General features: G+C 39.5%; 1 protein-coding gene across 6 annotated transcripts in view; it reads left to right on the forward strand.

Annotated features, from left to right (window-relative positions):
* Window positions 1-17610, forward strand: part of MAGI2 (membrane associated guanylate kinase, WW and PDZ domain containing 2) — a 1438402-nt gene that overhangs the window by 1091191 nt on the left and 329601 nt on the right. The window lies entirely within an intron of this gene.

A 17610-nucleotide genomic window follows, 5' to 3' on the forward strand; every position in this document is an offset into this window, starting at 1 on the left:
ATAAATTAGGTTTCTTATGAATGAACTACAAACTGTCTCATGCTACCAGTCTATATCACCACATATTTTAGAGCCATATCTTAGACTAAGTTCTGAAGTTAGCACATGAAGTGAAAAATTGGATAGGGTCAGAATTATCCTACAAATCCCTCAGCATCATGTCATGTTGGAGACTAGCATACTGAAACAACATTGCTGTTTTTTCCTTTGGTGTTGGAAAAGAATTCTCTCTGGAATTAAACCGGTTGGCTGGCATTTAGGTCTTTTAGATCTTTAATGGATACAAAACTAGAATCACATTCAGCTCAGAGAGAGGCTGTCAGACAGATGAAGAAATTTAGTGAAACAGAAGAAGCAGTCGATTGATGTCATTTGTGTAGGTTATTATGAATATAGCAAAAGTCGGTCACCTGCCCCCTCATGAAAACTATAATTTCATCTCTTTTACTATTCAGGTAATGTTTTTCAAAATTGTTTTTGTGTCACAGATCATAATGTTAGTAATAGTTTGTCCTTTTTTGCATTCATGGTTTTGAACTTACAGGCTAGTAGAAAATTACACTTAACCTCTCTGGCTTCTATCTGTTAAATGAGTGGTTTGGATTAGGTGGTTGCTAAGAGTTCTTCTATTTCAAGGAACATCTACTGCACCTTGTGTTAACAAGGATAAATTTGGCCATTCTCCCGTGTTAAGCCTCGTTGTTTTCTCATTATGCCTGCTGATCAAAGACTACTTAAAATTTAAAAGCATTTTCTTTCCATTTCTGCTTGTTATTTGGCTAGACAATAACATATATTACCATTCTTTTATTTTATTTTAATGATTTTAACAATCCCATCATGTGAATGTTAATGAAAGACTTCCAAAAAGAGTGGATCATTATAATAGAATCTCCTTACAAAGCTCTGACAATATATTGTCATGAATACATTGTATTTGATATCTACAATGTATTTTATATCTACAGATATGAAACTGATTATCATTAAATAAAAAGTCAGTGATATAAAGAGAAGCTTATAAAAAAAAAAAAAAAGAGAAGCTTATAAACAAAAAGTCAGGTGAGAACTATATTTTTCTCACCACTGTCAGAGCTGAAGACATTTGAAAGGAATATTGTTTTCCATTTTTTATAGTACAAGGTGACATTGCTAAGGGGCTTCCCTGATAGCTCAGTTGGTAAAGAATCCATCTGCAATGCAGGAGATCCCGGTTTGATTCCTGGGTCAGGAAGATCCCCTGGAGAAGGGATAGGCTACCCACTCCAGTATTCTTGGGCTTCCCTTGTGGCTCATTGGGTAAAGAATCTGCCTGCAATGTGGGAGACTTGGGTTCAATCCCCAGGTTGGGAAGATCTCCTGGAGAAGGCAAAGGCTACCCATTACTTTTGTGTTACTGTGTTTAGCAGATGACTTTATTTAACTAGATGAAATTATGTTACCATAGACAGCTAACAATATAATAGATAACAAACTTTTTATTACCAAATTTTATATATTCAATTTAGCTAAATAAGATGAAATTTAAAATTATCAGGAAAAAACTCTGCCCTGTGGCTGAGCTTATCTGGATTTGCTGTGATAAGCCAATAAAATTATTTTTTCATTAATCTAGTCCAGGTGAAATTCACCATTAGGTATTTGGTTTCTGAAAGCTGATTAAATAACATTTATTGAGTCTGTCACAATGTAAAGAGCTTAGTTCAAACTTCTATTTAGCGCAACACTCATATATAGAGGTTGACAAAGTCCCCTCTTTTTATTCTCACTTCACTTTCTCCAGTTTCAATTGGGCATCACAAACTTAGGATTTTTAGATAAAATGATGGGAATGATTGTCTTTCTTTTTTCTGTACTATTACTTGGTTAGTTGGGGGCATTGACTTAATACATAAATAATAAACAACTATCAGTCAAGCCAGGAAAATCATATTAATAGCTACCATCTACTAAGTACTCTTTACATATTTGGCATTTTACATAACTTATTTAGTCATTACAACAACACTTTATGTTAGATATTATTCACGTTTTACAGACAGAAAAACTTAAGCCAGACCATCAACCTCGTAGGCGGTGCAAATAGAGTTGCAGCCCAGGACAGGAATTGAAAGACTTGATGCTGTTGGCGTTTAAGTTACACTTGACTCCCATTCTCTGAGTACCACCAGATAATATAAAAATCTATACAGTGCTTCATGTTTAAACACTTTCATATATTTCTCTTCAAAACAGTCCTGTGAGGTGAGCAGGATAGTTAGACGAGGCCATTGCAATTCAGAGGTATTAGGGGAACTTTACAAAGGTAATGAGAGGTAGACTTAACCTGCAAATGCGTTTTAAACTTCAAATGCTGGTTTGATGTTAAAATAGAGAAGGATCACTGAGACTCACTGTAAGTGGCTTTCCCTCTGGTGAAGTCCCAGAGATCCAGGTGAGATCGAGGAAACCAGAGTGCAGGTCACTGCCGTCACCTGTTACCGTTCATGCCTCACCCACACTTAGCCGTCAGCTGTCACTGAGCCTCAGGGCTCAGTGGGGAGGGTTCTTACTCACACTCATTCCTTGTTACCACATAAGGAATTTCTGTAAGTAATTGGGCAAGTACCATGTTTTCACTTCTTATTGTGTCACTGGACTTCAGCAGGACCTAATATGTCCTTTTCAAAGTTTGAGACAAGTCACACGTAGTTGTTGTTATTGACCATCCCCCATTCTCACTCACATAAAACTCTAATCTTATTCATAAATGTTAGTGCAGAATCTTATTATCATAATGGCCAGAGACAGTGGCCCATGTTCAATTTCCAGAGATGGTAAGGACAGAGTTCAAGAAAAGTAGAGTGAGGATTAGCCCTAAGTGAGGCTAACAGGCAACCCCCACAGGAGACTCCTCTGGTTTGAAAATTAAGTCACCCAAAGCCAGTCTCCTGGCTCCTCACCCATCTTCTCATTCTCGTTTCTATTCTCACTTTTCATGACATGTGAAATACACACATGCACATGTGGTTTCTTATAAAATGTATACAGTCCCTATTTCTATGCACATATTCACTGGGTTCTTTAAAAAATAATTCAATAATCAAAGTAATGTGCTGTATTTTCACATTTTTATCTTCCGAAAACCAGCTTGTAATTTAAAATTCTGTGAGATCCAGTTTCACAAACAACACTGATAATGAGAACTACCCTGAAGTAGTCACAGATTACTAAAAATAGTCCAAGCCTAAATATACAGAAGACATATCATTGAAAAGTAAATGTGTATTTGTGTCAGAAGCACCTAGATCTATATTGTTGGATTTGGCACTACACAGAGCCAGGTGAGTCATGAATCTACTTCTTTCTGAGAACTTCTAAAAATTGTTTACCCTCTCTGAGGAGGAGCTCAATTAAAAGCACGAAACATGTTTACCTGAAGGTTTGGCATATAGTATTTACTCAATGAATATTAGTTCTCATCTCTCTCTGCTCCCAACCACTCTCCCACTATGCCCTCTTTTATTTACAAGGCTGGCATTCATTTGTCATACAACTATTTCTTTCTACAAATTGTGGTATCCATTAAATAGAATTTAAATCTGAACAGCTATTAAGTAACTGTAAAGTGTGCAAGATGGAATGTTCTTCTGAAATATCCAACATCATGCATTCCATCTTTATTTGCAGCTTTAGAATGGAAAGTACAAGCTCAGCCAATGAGGGAGCCTACATTCACCAACCTTGTGTGTATATTGTGGAAAGGAAAAAACATGTTACATAAAAAAACATCCCCTGATACAGATACATGAAACTGTCATCCCAGAATTCTGATCTTCCTGTAATGGCATAATTTTAGGCATAGTGTGTTAATTATATAAAACTCTCCAACACTAGTTTTCCCAAAAAGCAAGCTATTAAAACCAACAGTGAAGCAACTTACTGCCACCTGTATTTGCTCTTGGTTCTGGCTGAACCTTTATCATCTCTTCCCATTACTTCTTTTCCATGCCTTTCTTATCTTCCCAGGGTCCTTATCTTCTCAGAATGACAGGCTCCTGCCAGTCAGGCCACATGGCCACTTATTAATGCAAGGCATTGAAAGAGTCTGTGCAGATTCTAGGTATCTGGCAAAGGAGCCTTTTCTCCCTAAGATGCATCAAAAGTTCTTTTAATTTTGTTTTGTTTCCTAATTCTTCCTGCATTACTGACTAGCTTATAAAAGGAATAGCCGTATATTTAATTTTTCTCTGATATAACCAGTAATAAAGACTCAGTAGTCAAGAATAATATTTTTTTAATCTTTATCTCAGTCTGAATATTAGACTTGGAAACCTAGAGAGGTTTGCTATTCTATAAAGTGGGAATTATCTTCCTGTCATTTTGACTTTCAAAATCTACACAGTCTTGTTCCCAGTCGTGTCTGACTCCCCTCACTGGCGCTCTTTCACTGACCCCTCTTTCCTGGATAATCCTAGGCATTAGTGGTGTTGCCTTTGTGATTCCTCGCTTCTCTGACTCTCCTTGATGTCAGACCCGAAGTATGCTTGTACCCATGGCTGTGTGTTTCTAGCATTATGTATGAGTGACATGTATGCACGGGTTTATAGTTCTTAATTATATTTTTGGAGTTCAGTAGACTTCGGTTGGGGCCTCCCTCATAGCTCGGTTGGTAAATCATCTGCCTGCAATGCAGGAGACCCAGGTTCAATTCGTGGGTCAGGAAGATCCCCTGGAGAAGGAAATGGCAACCCGCTCTAGTATTCTTGCCTGGAGAATCCCATGGACAGAGGAGCCTGACAGGCTACAGTCCATGGGATTGCAAGAGTCGGACACGGCTTAGCGACTAAACCACCAACCACCAGACTTGGGTTGTATCGTGATTTCACATTTCAATACCTCATGCATAAGTTGTTAATAGATAGCAATCCAGTATATTACAAGTCAGACTAGTCTAACCCTTCCCAGCACATTGTAATGGCTAGTTCCCTGGGTAATGGATTCTTCATAGTCACAGAGCATCTTGCTTGTCCTCATAACACCAGGTAAGTAGAATGACCAGTACATTGGAGGTACAGTAAATGATACTGAAATGGTTGAGAATTTAAGGGAGTATCATGATTCTTCCCATGTGGTTAATATGGTGAAACTCATTCTCTACTCTGCCCATGTTCAGGAAACAGGCACATCTTCCAGAATGGAGAGTTTTAAAAGTTGTGATCATCCTTTAGACTAAAGCCATAGTGGAAGTACGGAGACTTTGAAACAAAATAGAACCTTGTCCCATGACTTGGAAGTATTCTTCTTCTTTTTTTTTTCCATTTATTTTTATTAGTTGGAGGCTAATTACTTTACAATATTGTAGTGGATTTTGCCATACATTGAAATGAATCAGCCATGGATTTACATGTGTTCCCCATCCCAATCCCCCCTCCCGCCTCCCTCCCCATCCCATCCCTCTGGGTCTTCCCAGTGCACCAGCCTGAGCACTTTTCTCATGCATCCAACCTGGGCTGGTGATCTGTTTCACACTTGATAGTATACTTGTTTCAATGCTGTTCTCTCAGAACATCCCACCCCCGCCTTCTCCCAGAGTCCCAATGTCTGTTCTGTACATCTGTGTCTCTTTTTCTCTTTTGCATATCGGGTTATTATTACCATCTTTTTAAATTCCATATATATGTGTTAGTATACTGTATTGGTGTTTATCTTTCTGGCTTACTTCACTCTGTATAATGGGTTCCAGTTTCATCCATCTCATTAGGACTGATTCAAATGAATTCTTTTTAATGGCTGAGTAATATTCCATGGTGTATATGTACCACAGCTTCCTTATCCATTCATCTGCTGATGGCCATCTAGGTTGCTTCCATGTCCTGGCGATTATAAACAGTGCTGCGATGAACATTGGGGTGCACGTGTCTCTTTCAGATCTGGTTTCCTCAGTGTGTATGCCCAGGAGTGGTATTGCTGGGTCATATGGCAGTTCTATTTCCAGTTTTTTAAGAAATCTCCACACTGTTCTCCATAGTGGCTGTACTAGTTTGCATTCCCACCAACACTGTAAGAGGGGTCCCTTTTCTCCACACCCTCTCCAGCATTTATTGCTTGTAGACTTTTGGATAGCAGCCATCCTGACTGGCGTGTAATGGTACCTCATTGTGGTTTTGATTTGCATTTATCTGATAATGAGTGATGTGGAGCATCTTTTCATGTGTTTGTTAGCCATCTGTATGTCTTCTTTGGAGAAATGTCTGTTTAGTTCTTTGGCCCATTTTTTGATTGGGTCATTTATTTTTCTGGAATTGAGCTGCAGGAGTTGCTTGTATATTTTTGAGATTAATCCTTTGTCTGTTGCTTCGTTTGCTATTATTTTCTCCCAATCTGGGGGCTGTCTTTTCACCTTGCTTATAGTTTCCTTTGTTGTGCAAAAGCTTTTAAGTTTAATTAGGTCCCATTTGTTTAGTTTTGCTTTTATTTCCAATATTCTGGGAGGTGGGTCATAGAGGATCCTGCTGTGATTTATGTCGGAGAGTGTTTTGCCTATGTTCTCCTCTAGGAGTTTTATAGTTTCTGGTCTTACATTTAGATCTTTAATCCATTTTGAGTTTATTTTTGTGTATGGTGTTAGAAAGTGTTCTAGTTTCATTCTTTTACAAGTGGTTGACCAGTTTTCCCAGCACCACTTGTTAAAGAGGTTGTCTTTTTTTCCATTGTATATCCTTGCCTCCTTTGTCGAAGATAAGGTGTCCATAGGTTCGTGGATTTATCTCTGGGCTTTCAATTCTGTTCCATTGATCTATATTTCTTTCTTTGTGCCAGTACCATACTGTCTTAATGACTGTGGCTTTGTAGTATAGTCTGAAGTCAGCCAGGTTGATTCCTCCAGTTCCATTCTTCTTTCTCAAGATTGCTTTGGCTATTCGAGCTCTTTTGTATTTCCATACAAATTGTGAAATTATTTGTTCTAGTTTTGTGAAAAATACTGTTGGTAGCTTGACAGGGATTGCATTGAATCTATAGATTGCTTTGGGTAGTATAACCATTTTCACAAATTGAGTCTTCCAATTCATGAACACGGTATATTTCTCCATCTGTTTGTGTCTTCTTTGATTTCTTTCATCAGTGTTTTATAGTTTTCTATATATAGGTCTTTCATTTCTTTAGGTAGATATACTCCTAAGTATTTTATTCTTTTTGTTGAAATGGTGAATGATATTGTTTCCTTAATTTCTCTTTCTGTTTTCTCATTGTTAGCGTATAGGAATGCAAGGGATTTCTGTATGTTAATTTTATATCCTGCAACATTACTGTATTCATTGATTAGCTCTAGTAATTTTCTGGTAGAGTCTTTAGGGTTTTCTATGTAGAGGATCATGTCGTCTGCAAACAGTGAGCGTTTTACTACTTCTTTTCCTATCTGGATTCCTTTTATTTCTTTTTCTGCTCTGATTGCTGTGGCCAACACTTCCAAAACTATGTTGAATAGTAGTGGTGAGAGTGGGCACCCTTGTCTTGTTCCTGACTTTAAGGGAAATGCTTTCAATTTTTCACCATTGAGGATAATGTTTGCTGTGGGTTTGTCATATATAGCTTTTATTATGTTGAGGTATGTTCCTTCTATGCCTGCCTGCTTTCTGGAGAGTTTTTATCATAAATGGATGTTGAATTTTGTCAAAGGCTTTTTCTGCATCTATTGAGATAATCATATGGTTTTTATCTTTCAATTTGTTAATGTGGTGTATTACATTGATTTGTGGATATTAAAGAATCCTTGCATTCCTGGGATAAATCCCACTTGGTCATGATGTATGATCTTTTTAATATGTTGTTGGATTCTGTTTGCTAGAATTTTGTTAAGGACTTTTGCATCTATGTTCATCAGTGATATTAGCCTGTAGTTTTCTTTTTTTATGGCATCCTTGTCTGGTTTTGGTATTAGGGTGATGGTGGCCTCATAAAATGAGTTTGGAAGTTTGCCTTCTTCTGCAATTTTCTGGAAGAGTTTGAGTAAGATAGGTGTTAGGTCTTCTCTGAATTTTTGGTAGAATTCAGCTGTGAAGCCATCTGGTCCTAGGCTTTTGTTTGCTGGAAGATTTCTGATTACAGTTCGATTTCCATGCTTGTGATGGGTCTGTTAAGATTTTCTATTTCTTCCTGGTTCAGTTTTGGAAAGTTATACTTTTCTAAGAATTTGTCCATTTCTTCCAAGTTGTCCATTTTATTGGCATAGAGCTGCTGGTAGGAGTCTCTTATGATCCTTTGTATTTCAGTGTTGTCTGTTGTGATCTCTCCATTTTCATTTCTAATTTTGTTGATTTGGTTCTTCTCCCTTTGTTTCTTGATGAGTCTGGGAAGTATTCTTCTTGCCCCATAACTCATCCTCTCCCCCACACCCCTGCTCCCACACCACCACCCACACGGAAATGTAGTAGGTGTAGGCACCATACCTGTACTCTCACTAAGCGGATAGAATTTGTTCCTGAACACTTTTGAATCCACTATTCTCTTCCTAAAATGCCTTTTTCTCCATCTGGCAAAATACGTCTCTCCTTCTAGAATCTGCTGAAGAGTCACTTCCCTGTGAAATTTCCCTGAACCATCAGACTCAGTTGTCTTTTCTTCTGAGTCCTCACTTTGTGCATACAAATTTTCTGGCTGCTTATAGAATGACCAGCTCACCCCGATTTACCTAGGAACATCCTACTGCTGCTGCTAAGTCACTTCAGTCGTGTCCAACTCTGTGCGACCCCATAGATGGCAGCCCACCAGGCTCCCCCGTCCCTGGGATTCTCCAGGCAAGAACACTGGCATGGGTTGCCATTGCCTTCTTCAATGCATGAGAGTGAAAAGTGAGAGTGAAGCCGCTCAGTCGTGTCCAACTGTTAGCAACTCCATGGACAGCAGCCTACCTGGCTCCTTCATCCATGGGATTTTCCAGGCAAGAGTACTGGAGTGGGGTGCCATTGCCTTCTCCGAGGAATGTCCAGGTATTAGCAAAGAAAGCCCCATACCCTGGGAAAGCCTTTAGTCCTCGACAGATCTGGGCAGACAAACCTCGTATGTCTTCCCCATTGGAATACAGACCTCCTTGGTGAAACGGTTGTATTGCATTCATTTCTGTGTTCCCAGTGTGTTGCACACTGATACATTGACGAATGTGTGTGTGAGACTTCAAAAACTGAAGTCAGTGAGTCAGAGTGGCAGATACCAGTGGAGGAGCAATTTATCTAGTTTTGTCTCAGTACAGAAAGATGTTGAAATAGTGTTGTCATTTAGTTTTCTTCTAGATAAACTCAATCATACCTCTAAGTTTATAACTCACTACTTTTGCTCAATCTAGAAGCAAAAGGTTAGCAATACCTATGATAACAATAACCTCCTCCTGCACCCAGAAACAAAATTTAAGACAGATTTTTTTTTTAATGAAAATGAGAAGAAATGGATAGAAAACCTTTTTAAATGCATGCCTACTGGCTCTGAAATTTTGGAAAATGAGTTTACATAACTGGTAGGTCCTGAGGGCTTCATGACATGAATGATAGGGCACAATGTCATTTCTGCTGAGAGTAAAATATCAAGTTTGCCATGTAATTGGTGAATAGTAATGGCTAGGTGATTAATCCCACTTCTATATAGGGTACACATAAAATACAGATTATACATTACCTGTCAGTGTCTTAACATAGCACTACTACTGGGGAAGAGAAGAGAGCTCATTTATCTGAAAATATACCCACATTTGGGAAGCTCTGTCTGGAGAGGGATGAGGGGGCAGACTCCTTAGCTGTGAGAGTTTCAGCACCAATGTAAGAATACTCTTCTCAGTCGGCCATGAGTCCACCTCCCACCTGGACGCTATGACCCCAGATCAGACACCCTCATGTCCAGAAAAAGCAAGAGAACATGTGAGTGACTCAATCTTCCAAGCCACATTCATAAAGCAAATCTACATTTCCCTCAGGTACAGTAGGGAATAATGAATGAGCATTCATAGAAAGAAAATGATCACTTAAGTGTTAGAACTGGGAAGAAATCTTTCAAGAAGCAGGATTCTATTAGTCTGTTCTTTTTTTTTTTTTAATGCTCCAAGTGAAATAGATTTAATTATTCCATTTATCCAAAGCTCATTTTTAAAAATAAAGTATATTTAAAACATTAGTGTTTGAACTAGTGCTTTTAAAATTTATATTTTCAAAACACTGTAAGGCACCCATCATATTATGGAAAGCCTATTTCATAGCTCTTTTTGTTTCTATTTTATCTCCCCTGCTAGACTATGTGTCTGATTGATCTTTGCCCATCCCTGCACCCCCTACCACAGTGCCCAGCAAACACCATTTGAGAAACAAATGTTTGATGAAGCACGATAGCATTTATTGAGTACTTACATCCAGGTACCGGTCTTAAGTGATATACTCAACTTATTTAATATGCCCAACAACTTTATGAGGTGATGTTCCTTTCATCCCATGGTTATAGATGAAAAATTCTGAAGCACAGGGAGGGTAAATAATGTGCCCAAGATCACGTTCTAGGATGGGATTGGGGGGAGGCTTGGATGTAAACACCAGTAACATCAGTGCAGTGACCAAGTTCTTAATAGTGTCCCACCTTCAGTCAAAAGGGTTGGCCCCAGAAGACCCCTGCAGTGTTATTATTGTCTTATTAGTTTCTGAAGCAAAAGGAAGCTTTTATTCCACTTATCTAGACTGAATAGTAGAGAAAACTTTATGGGATCTTCTCAAAGTTTGTTTTAAAGTGAATAAAAAATACAGACAGGGAGGGGGACAGAGTATGTGTGTGGCTGCCCATGTAGCTGCAGTTTAAGGCTTCAGATGTGAGGAGGTGGCATGCACTTTGCTAACCATCCTGGAGGGTGGGAGTCAGATTTAGGGTCAAAGAAAAATTGTGGAATCCCAAGCAACCAGGAAATGCGTATTGTGATTCCACTCAGGAATTATTTTCTTAAAAAAAAAAATATGCTCCAAATAAAATAGATTTGGGGAAGCCCCGGAAGGAGCAGATTTGCATAGATGGGATGACATACTAAACAGCAACCCCAAACATCAAGCTAACCTTCCCACACCCAGTGCTGAGTGGCTGCCTCCTGGTGCTCCCACATTTTGTCCCTTACGTAGTGCCTTTCCATATGAGCACATCTCTGTTGTAACACAAGAGAGCAGGTCCACATCTTTCCTAAGCAAAGTGGATGACTTTTTCACTATCACAAGAAAGTCTCGAAAGATTCTGTTTTGCAGGATTCCATGGGTCATTACCCAGATGCAGATTGGTTATAGCTCATAAACTGGCCCTAAGCTTCACCTGAAGTTCTGTCACAACATATATTTTATGGGAGAGTTAAACTGGAAAACAGCAAGATCTATGACCTTTCATGCCTGCCTGCCTCCGTCCAGATATTTATGTGACAAACATTTCTTGAGCACAGGCTACCTCATGCTTTGGGATCATTAGTGTAGCCACCTTGATCACCTTGAAAATATTTTACTCATGGTACAATCTCCATTTGAAAGGTACTTTCTTCCTCTCTCACGTTGACCCAACGATCTATTTATAAACTGTCAACCGAAGTCAAGACGATGTGAGAGTGGCCAGTGGGTGCAAAAAGTGTTATTAGTGACTACGTGCTAAAAATGTCCCTCTCCACAAACCCAGGAGAAGCAAGATGGGGAGTGAACAGGTTGGACTATGGATGGAGCACTGTTAGTGAGGGTCAGACCACAGCCTTCATCGCCCAGCAGACCTGTCCTGTGTGTACTGATGGGCTCAGGACATGAGGCATTCCCCTTGTTTCCTCCATTTCCTCCCCACAGTGAAGGACGTGGCGGTCAAACAGGACTCCGACCTGGGACTACCTTTGGCAGCATGTCATCCAATCCGCCATAAATATTTCCTTCCCTCTGTGCATGTCTGAAACTTTCATTTGCGTGTGTCCTCTCTTCTTGAGCGAAAGAACATTTGTTAATACTCCCCAAGGCCGAGTACAGAAAAGAAACTTCTAGTTGAATAAAGGACACCTTTGTACACCTTTGCAGCTTCCATCTCTGGGGATTGCAACCCTAGCTGCATAAGAGAGTGATCTGGAAAGCCTTTTTTTCTTTTAATGTCAAGCCGTATACACCATTTGGAGATTGTGACTCCATTGAGTTAGGGTGTGCCTGAATTCTCTCTGGTTTTTTTTTTTTTTTTTTAAGTTATTCAGGTTCATCCAGAACTACAAAGTACTGCCACATGCAAACTTATGTTTCCATGTCGTAATGAAAGAGGGTGGGAGAGGTAAGCTGCAAATGAGTGACTATACTGGCAAAGAGAACAGGTGATGGAAGGGCATCCTTGAATATCCTTTTGCCATTCCCGTGTGGAAGGATCTCATATCAGTAGTCTTTCATTTCTGAAATGGGCTGTTGGGATCTACCCTCCTCAGAATACGTCTCTTATCCCCTTAGCTCTTAACACCTAAAAATTCTATTACTAAAATGAAATAATAGACTAGATATAAGAATAAGAATTTTTGATAGTTTCCTATCAAAAATAAGAATTTTTGACAGGATAGTTCCTGTCCTGTACAGAGCTGGATGAGCTGGCTAATAATTCCCTCACACAGTCTTTAAAAAAATGAAGAGGAGGATGGCATATGTCATTCACATCCTTTTACACATTGTAAGGCCCCCAAATCCTTGCTAAAAGGGCTAGAAGCTATTCATACTGGAAGCAGAAGGAAGACAAGGCTTCCTTACTCAGCGATGATCATATTTCTTTGTGATAGGTCTTTTAAAGCTTGGGAGCATTTTAAATTTTAAATGAATGACTCTATTTGTGACAATGTAAATGTTCTGTAGCAATTAGCTCAGGACACTAAAGCCATCCCCAGCTTCCACTATTTGTCAGGTACAAGTCATTCTAGATGAGTTCATTGGTATTTTTCATTCTCTGTGAAATGTAGAACTTCAGTTTAATGGTGAATGGAATCTTTTCAACATACTTTCCATAAAGCAAGTGGCTGCACATTGACTTTTCTAAGGAAGTAATTACAAGCATGTGGCAGGTTGGAGGAATCCAATTGTGTAGTAAAACTACCCCGGAAAGCTCTTGTAATGTATTGTCTAAGGATAAAGTTATGTACATGATGAATAATGACCTAGAGAAACAGGAACAGAATAGTTGGGAAAAGGAAGAAAAATGGTAACTTTGGGACACCTCAGAACTGTTTCTAGTTTCTCAAAATTAATAACATATATTTGCAGACAAAAGTTTTAAAACACATACTCAACACTTAACAACAAAATATATATATACGTTATCTCTGTGTCCAGTGCTTAGTATACAAAGTTGAATAACCTGTGGACCCTATACACAGGTATGTACAATATCGAGAAGGAAAGAAATATTAAAATCAATCATGAAAACACAGTATGATCGGGTTGTTAGGTTAATTATTGTGACATTATCATGTAAGATGTTGTACACTACATCACAAAAATATCTTTATCCAAGATCCAGAAAGAATGGTCTCATGAGCCTGAATAACAGGAATACTATGTCCTTTAGAACCACCATCTTGAGTTTATCTTAAATATTCCAAAGAACATAACCTGTTTCTTTTTCCTGCTGCATTAGCATCTTGAAAGCTCAATACTAATTTTCAGCATAACTCTAGTAAACAATACGATCCTATATTATTAACTTTGTCTGTTGATCTTCCACCTAGACTCAACTAACTTCTCCATTGATTCTGTTTACTTCTCCTTGTTGTTCTTTAAAAAGAACAAATCCTCTCAAAAATGAGTCAATGTATAAGAAAATAAATAAACTGATGACAGAAGTTTGTTGAAGGTTTTATGTGCTAACCAAAGGGAGGAGCATAAAACAGGTTTGGAATGTTGCTGGGTGAGGGTGGAGAAAGAGTTATGGGACAGATGGGAAAAGCATTGTAGAAATAATGATAACAACAGCAATTGCACTTACAAATATAGTAAGAGTAACAGGGAATAACTATACCTTGAAGAGGAAAGTTGGAAGGAAAGTTATGACCAACCTAGAGAGCATATCATAAAGCAGAGACATTACTTTGCCAACAAAGGTCCATCTAGTCAAGCCTATGATTTTTCCAATGATCATGTATGGATGTGAGAGTTGGACTGTGAAGAAAGCTGAGCACCGAAGAATTGATGCTTTTGAACTGTGGTGTTGGAGAAGACTCTTGAGAGTCCCTTGGACTGCAAGGAGATCCAACCTGTCCATCCTAAAGGAGGTCAGTCCTGGGTGTTCATTGGAGGGACTGATGTTGAAGCTGAAACTCCAATCCTTTGGCCACCTGATACAAAGAGTTGACTCACTGGAAAAGACCCTGATGCTGGGAGGGATTGGAGGCAGGAGGAGAAGGGGACAACAGAGGATGAGATGGCTGGATGGCATCACCGACTCGATGGACATGGGTTTGAGTAAACTCCGGGAGCTGGTGATGGACAGGGAGGCCTGGCATGCTGCGATTCATGGGGTCGCAAAGAGTCAGACACGACTGAGCAACTGAACTGAACTGAACTGATACCTTTAAGAATAAACAACTGTACTTTATAATTGTGGGGTTCTCCCTGTATATCTGTACTTTGCAAATATTACTTCTCATATCTTCACCACAACCCCAAGAAGTAGATATTAATGTCCCCATTTTGCAGATGAGGATATGGATGGTCTGAGAACTTAGTAATTTGCCTCAGATGCTACCTCAAACCCAGGCTCTCTTGCTTAAACTGCTTCACCACTGATAATCTAAGTCTCACAGGAAGAGAGGAGAGGCTTGATAGGGTATTGCTGATTCCAGTGAAAGTAAAAGTCACTCAGTTGTGTCTGACTCTTTGTGACCCCATGGACTATACAGTCCATGCAAGTCTCCAGGCCAGAATACTGGAGTGGGTAGCCTTTCCCTTTTCCAGGGGATCTTCCCAACCCAGGGATCAAACTCAGGTCCCCTGCATTGTAGGCGGATTCTTTACCAAGTGAGCCTCAAGGGAAGTCCAAGAATACTGGAGTGTGTAGCTGTTCCCTTCTCCAGCAGGTCTTCTCAACCCAGGAATAGAACTAGGGTCTCCTACATTGCAGGCAGATTCTTTACTAACTGATCTATGAGGGAAGTCTGCTGATTCAAATTGAAATCTTCCTATTACATCAGAAATATTATTTCCAACTCTGCCCTTACTCATCTCTGTACCTTCCCCTTTGGCTGCATCACCTTGCACCTTTTGCTTACAATCCTGGTGGGGGGGGGGGGGTGGGGAGGCAGTATTCTGCCCATGTGAGAGATGGAAGATGCTAACGTTTCAGGCTTAATAATTTGTGCAGGGTCAAACAGCTAATCAAGCAGCAGAGCTGGATTTTGAATCCAGGACACCCTGACCCCAGAGCCTGTGTGGCAGCAGCTCCCCTGCCCCAGCTCTTGTGAGCAAGTACTTAGATACTGCAGTCATCTTGGCAGGTTTCTGGCAATCGCTTTTCTGCCTCAACAGGAATTCAATTCAGTTCAGTCGCTCAGTCGTGTCCAACTCTTTGCAACCTCATGGACTGCAGAACACCAGGCCTCCCTGTCCATCACCAACTCCCGGAGTTTACTCAAACTCATGTCCATCGAGTCGGTGATGCCATCCAACCATCTCATCCTCTGTCTTCCCCTTCTCCTCCTGCCTTCAATCTTTCCCAGCATCAGGGTCTTTTCCAATGAGTTAGCTCTTGGCATCAGGTGGCCAAAGGATTGGAGTTTCAGCTTCAACATCAGTCCTTCCAATGAATGTTCAGGACTGACTTCCTCCAGGATGGACTGGTTGATTCTCCCTGCAGTTCAAGGGACTCTGAAGAGTCTTCTCCAAACCACAGTTCAAAAGCATCAATTCTTCAGCACTCAGCTTTCTTTATAGTCCAACTCTCACATCCATACATGACCACTGGAAAAACCATAGCCTTGACTAGATGGACCTTTGTTAGCAAAGTAATGTCTCTTCTTTTTAATATGCTGTCTAGGTTGGTCATAACTTTCCTTCCAAGGAATAAGCATCTTTTAATTTCATGGCTGCAGTCACCATCTGCAGTGATTTTGGAGCCCAAAAAAATAAAATCTGCCACTGTTTCCACTGTTTCTCCATTTATTTCCCATGAAGTGATGGGACCAGATGCCATGATCTTAGTTTACTGAATGTTGAGCTTTAAGCCAAAATTTTCACTCTCCTCTTTCACTTTCATCAAGAGGCTCTTTAGTTCTTAACAACAGGAATTATCTTACTCATATTAACAGAAAATTGGTGGTTAAGATTTGGTTTCTCTTACCTCCTTTTGTTTTATGAATATTTATAGACCTAAGATGAGAGGAGTGTGTGTGCACATGATGTGTGCACTTCTCAGTGTGAAATCATACATTGAGAAAGAGAAGGTATGTAGGGAAAAGATGCCTTTTTGGAGACATGTTGCAAGTACCAGCCTGTTCACTTCTAGGAATGTGATTTAGAGCAAGTCATTCAGTCTCTGTGGGTCAGTCTCATCACCTTTAGAATGGGGATAATTAGAATTCTAGACTATTGTCATGAGACTTGACTGAGAAAATTTATATAAGGTACCTGGCACAGAAAGTGAAAGTCGCTCAGTCATGTCTGACTCTTCACGACCTCGTGGACTGTAGCCTGCCAGGCTCCTCTGTCCATGGGATATTCCAGACAAGAATACTGGAGTGGGTTGCCATTTCCTTCTCCAGGGGATCTTCCTGACTCAGGGATCGAACCTGGGTCTCTCACATTGCAGGCAGGCTCTTTACCATCTGAGCTACCAGGGAAGTCCCTTAAGTACTAATTGTTCATTCCTCTTCTAAGCCCTCTCCTCTTCATACTCTCATACCATAATGCTAGTTTTTTTGTACAAAGAACCAAAATCAGTGTACATGACAATCCTCTGGTGAGGCATATGCAGAAAAAATAGTTACATATGTATTACTAGGCAGAGTTGTGGTTCCCACCCTTTCTATGGATAAAGAACTTTAAATTTTATACAAATATGGATCATACTCTAAGGATACTATAAGGAATTCTTAAAGTCTAAGCCCTTAGTTTAGCTGATCCATACTTGCTTAAAGATACTCTGTATCTGATATCTGGAAGTTTATTGTCTCACTAGGAAGACTGTAAATACTCTCCTTTTGATTGATCTCTCAACATCAGTCATCCTAAAGGTATTCTACAAGTTAATGTTGTTAACATAAATTCCACACATATATATCGTTAGGGATCTTTCTCCCCATATTCGAGGGGAGACCTTTCATACAGGTCCGCCAATTTCTAAAATGTGTAGACTTTAGTTGCTATAAGAGTAAGACAATCAGTGAATTGCCCTTTTACTTATCTTGTTGAATTTTACAAAGTTTAGATAACCCTTTTTTCTTCAGCACCATTTGGTATAAATTTCATTTGTTGGCCACATATTTAAGTGCACCAAACTCATCTCAAATCAACACAGTAGACCAGAAAGTAAGTGCATATCCTAGCTCTTTTGGCTGAATCATGCATAATTTAAATACAATACTTTATGAAAGAGCTACTGAGAACTCTCTTGTCACAGAAACATGCATTGTACACA

This window comes from Cervus elaphus, chromosome 18, assembly GCF_910594005.1.
Source record: "Cervus elaphus chromosome 18, mCerEla1.1, whole genome shotgun sequence".
In the NCBI taxonomy this organism is placed as follows: Eukaryota; Metazoa; Chordata; class Mammalia; order Artiodactyla; family Cervidae; genus Cervus; species Cervus elaphus.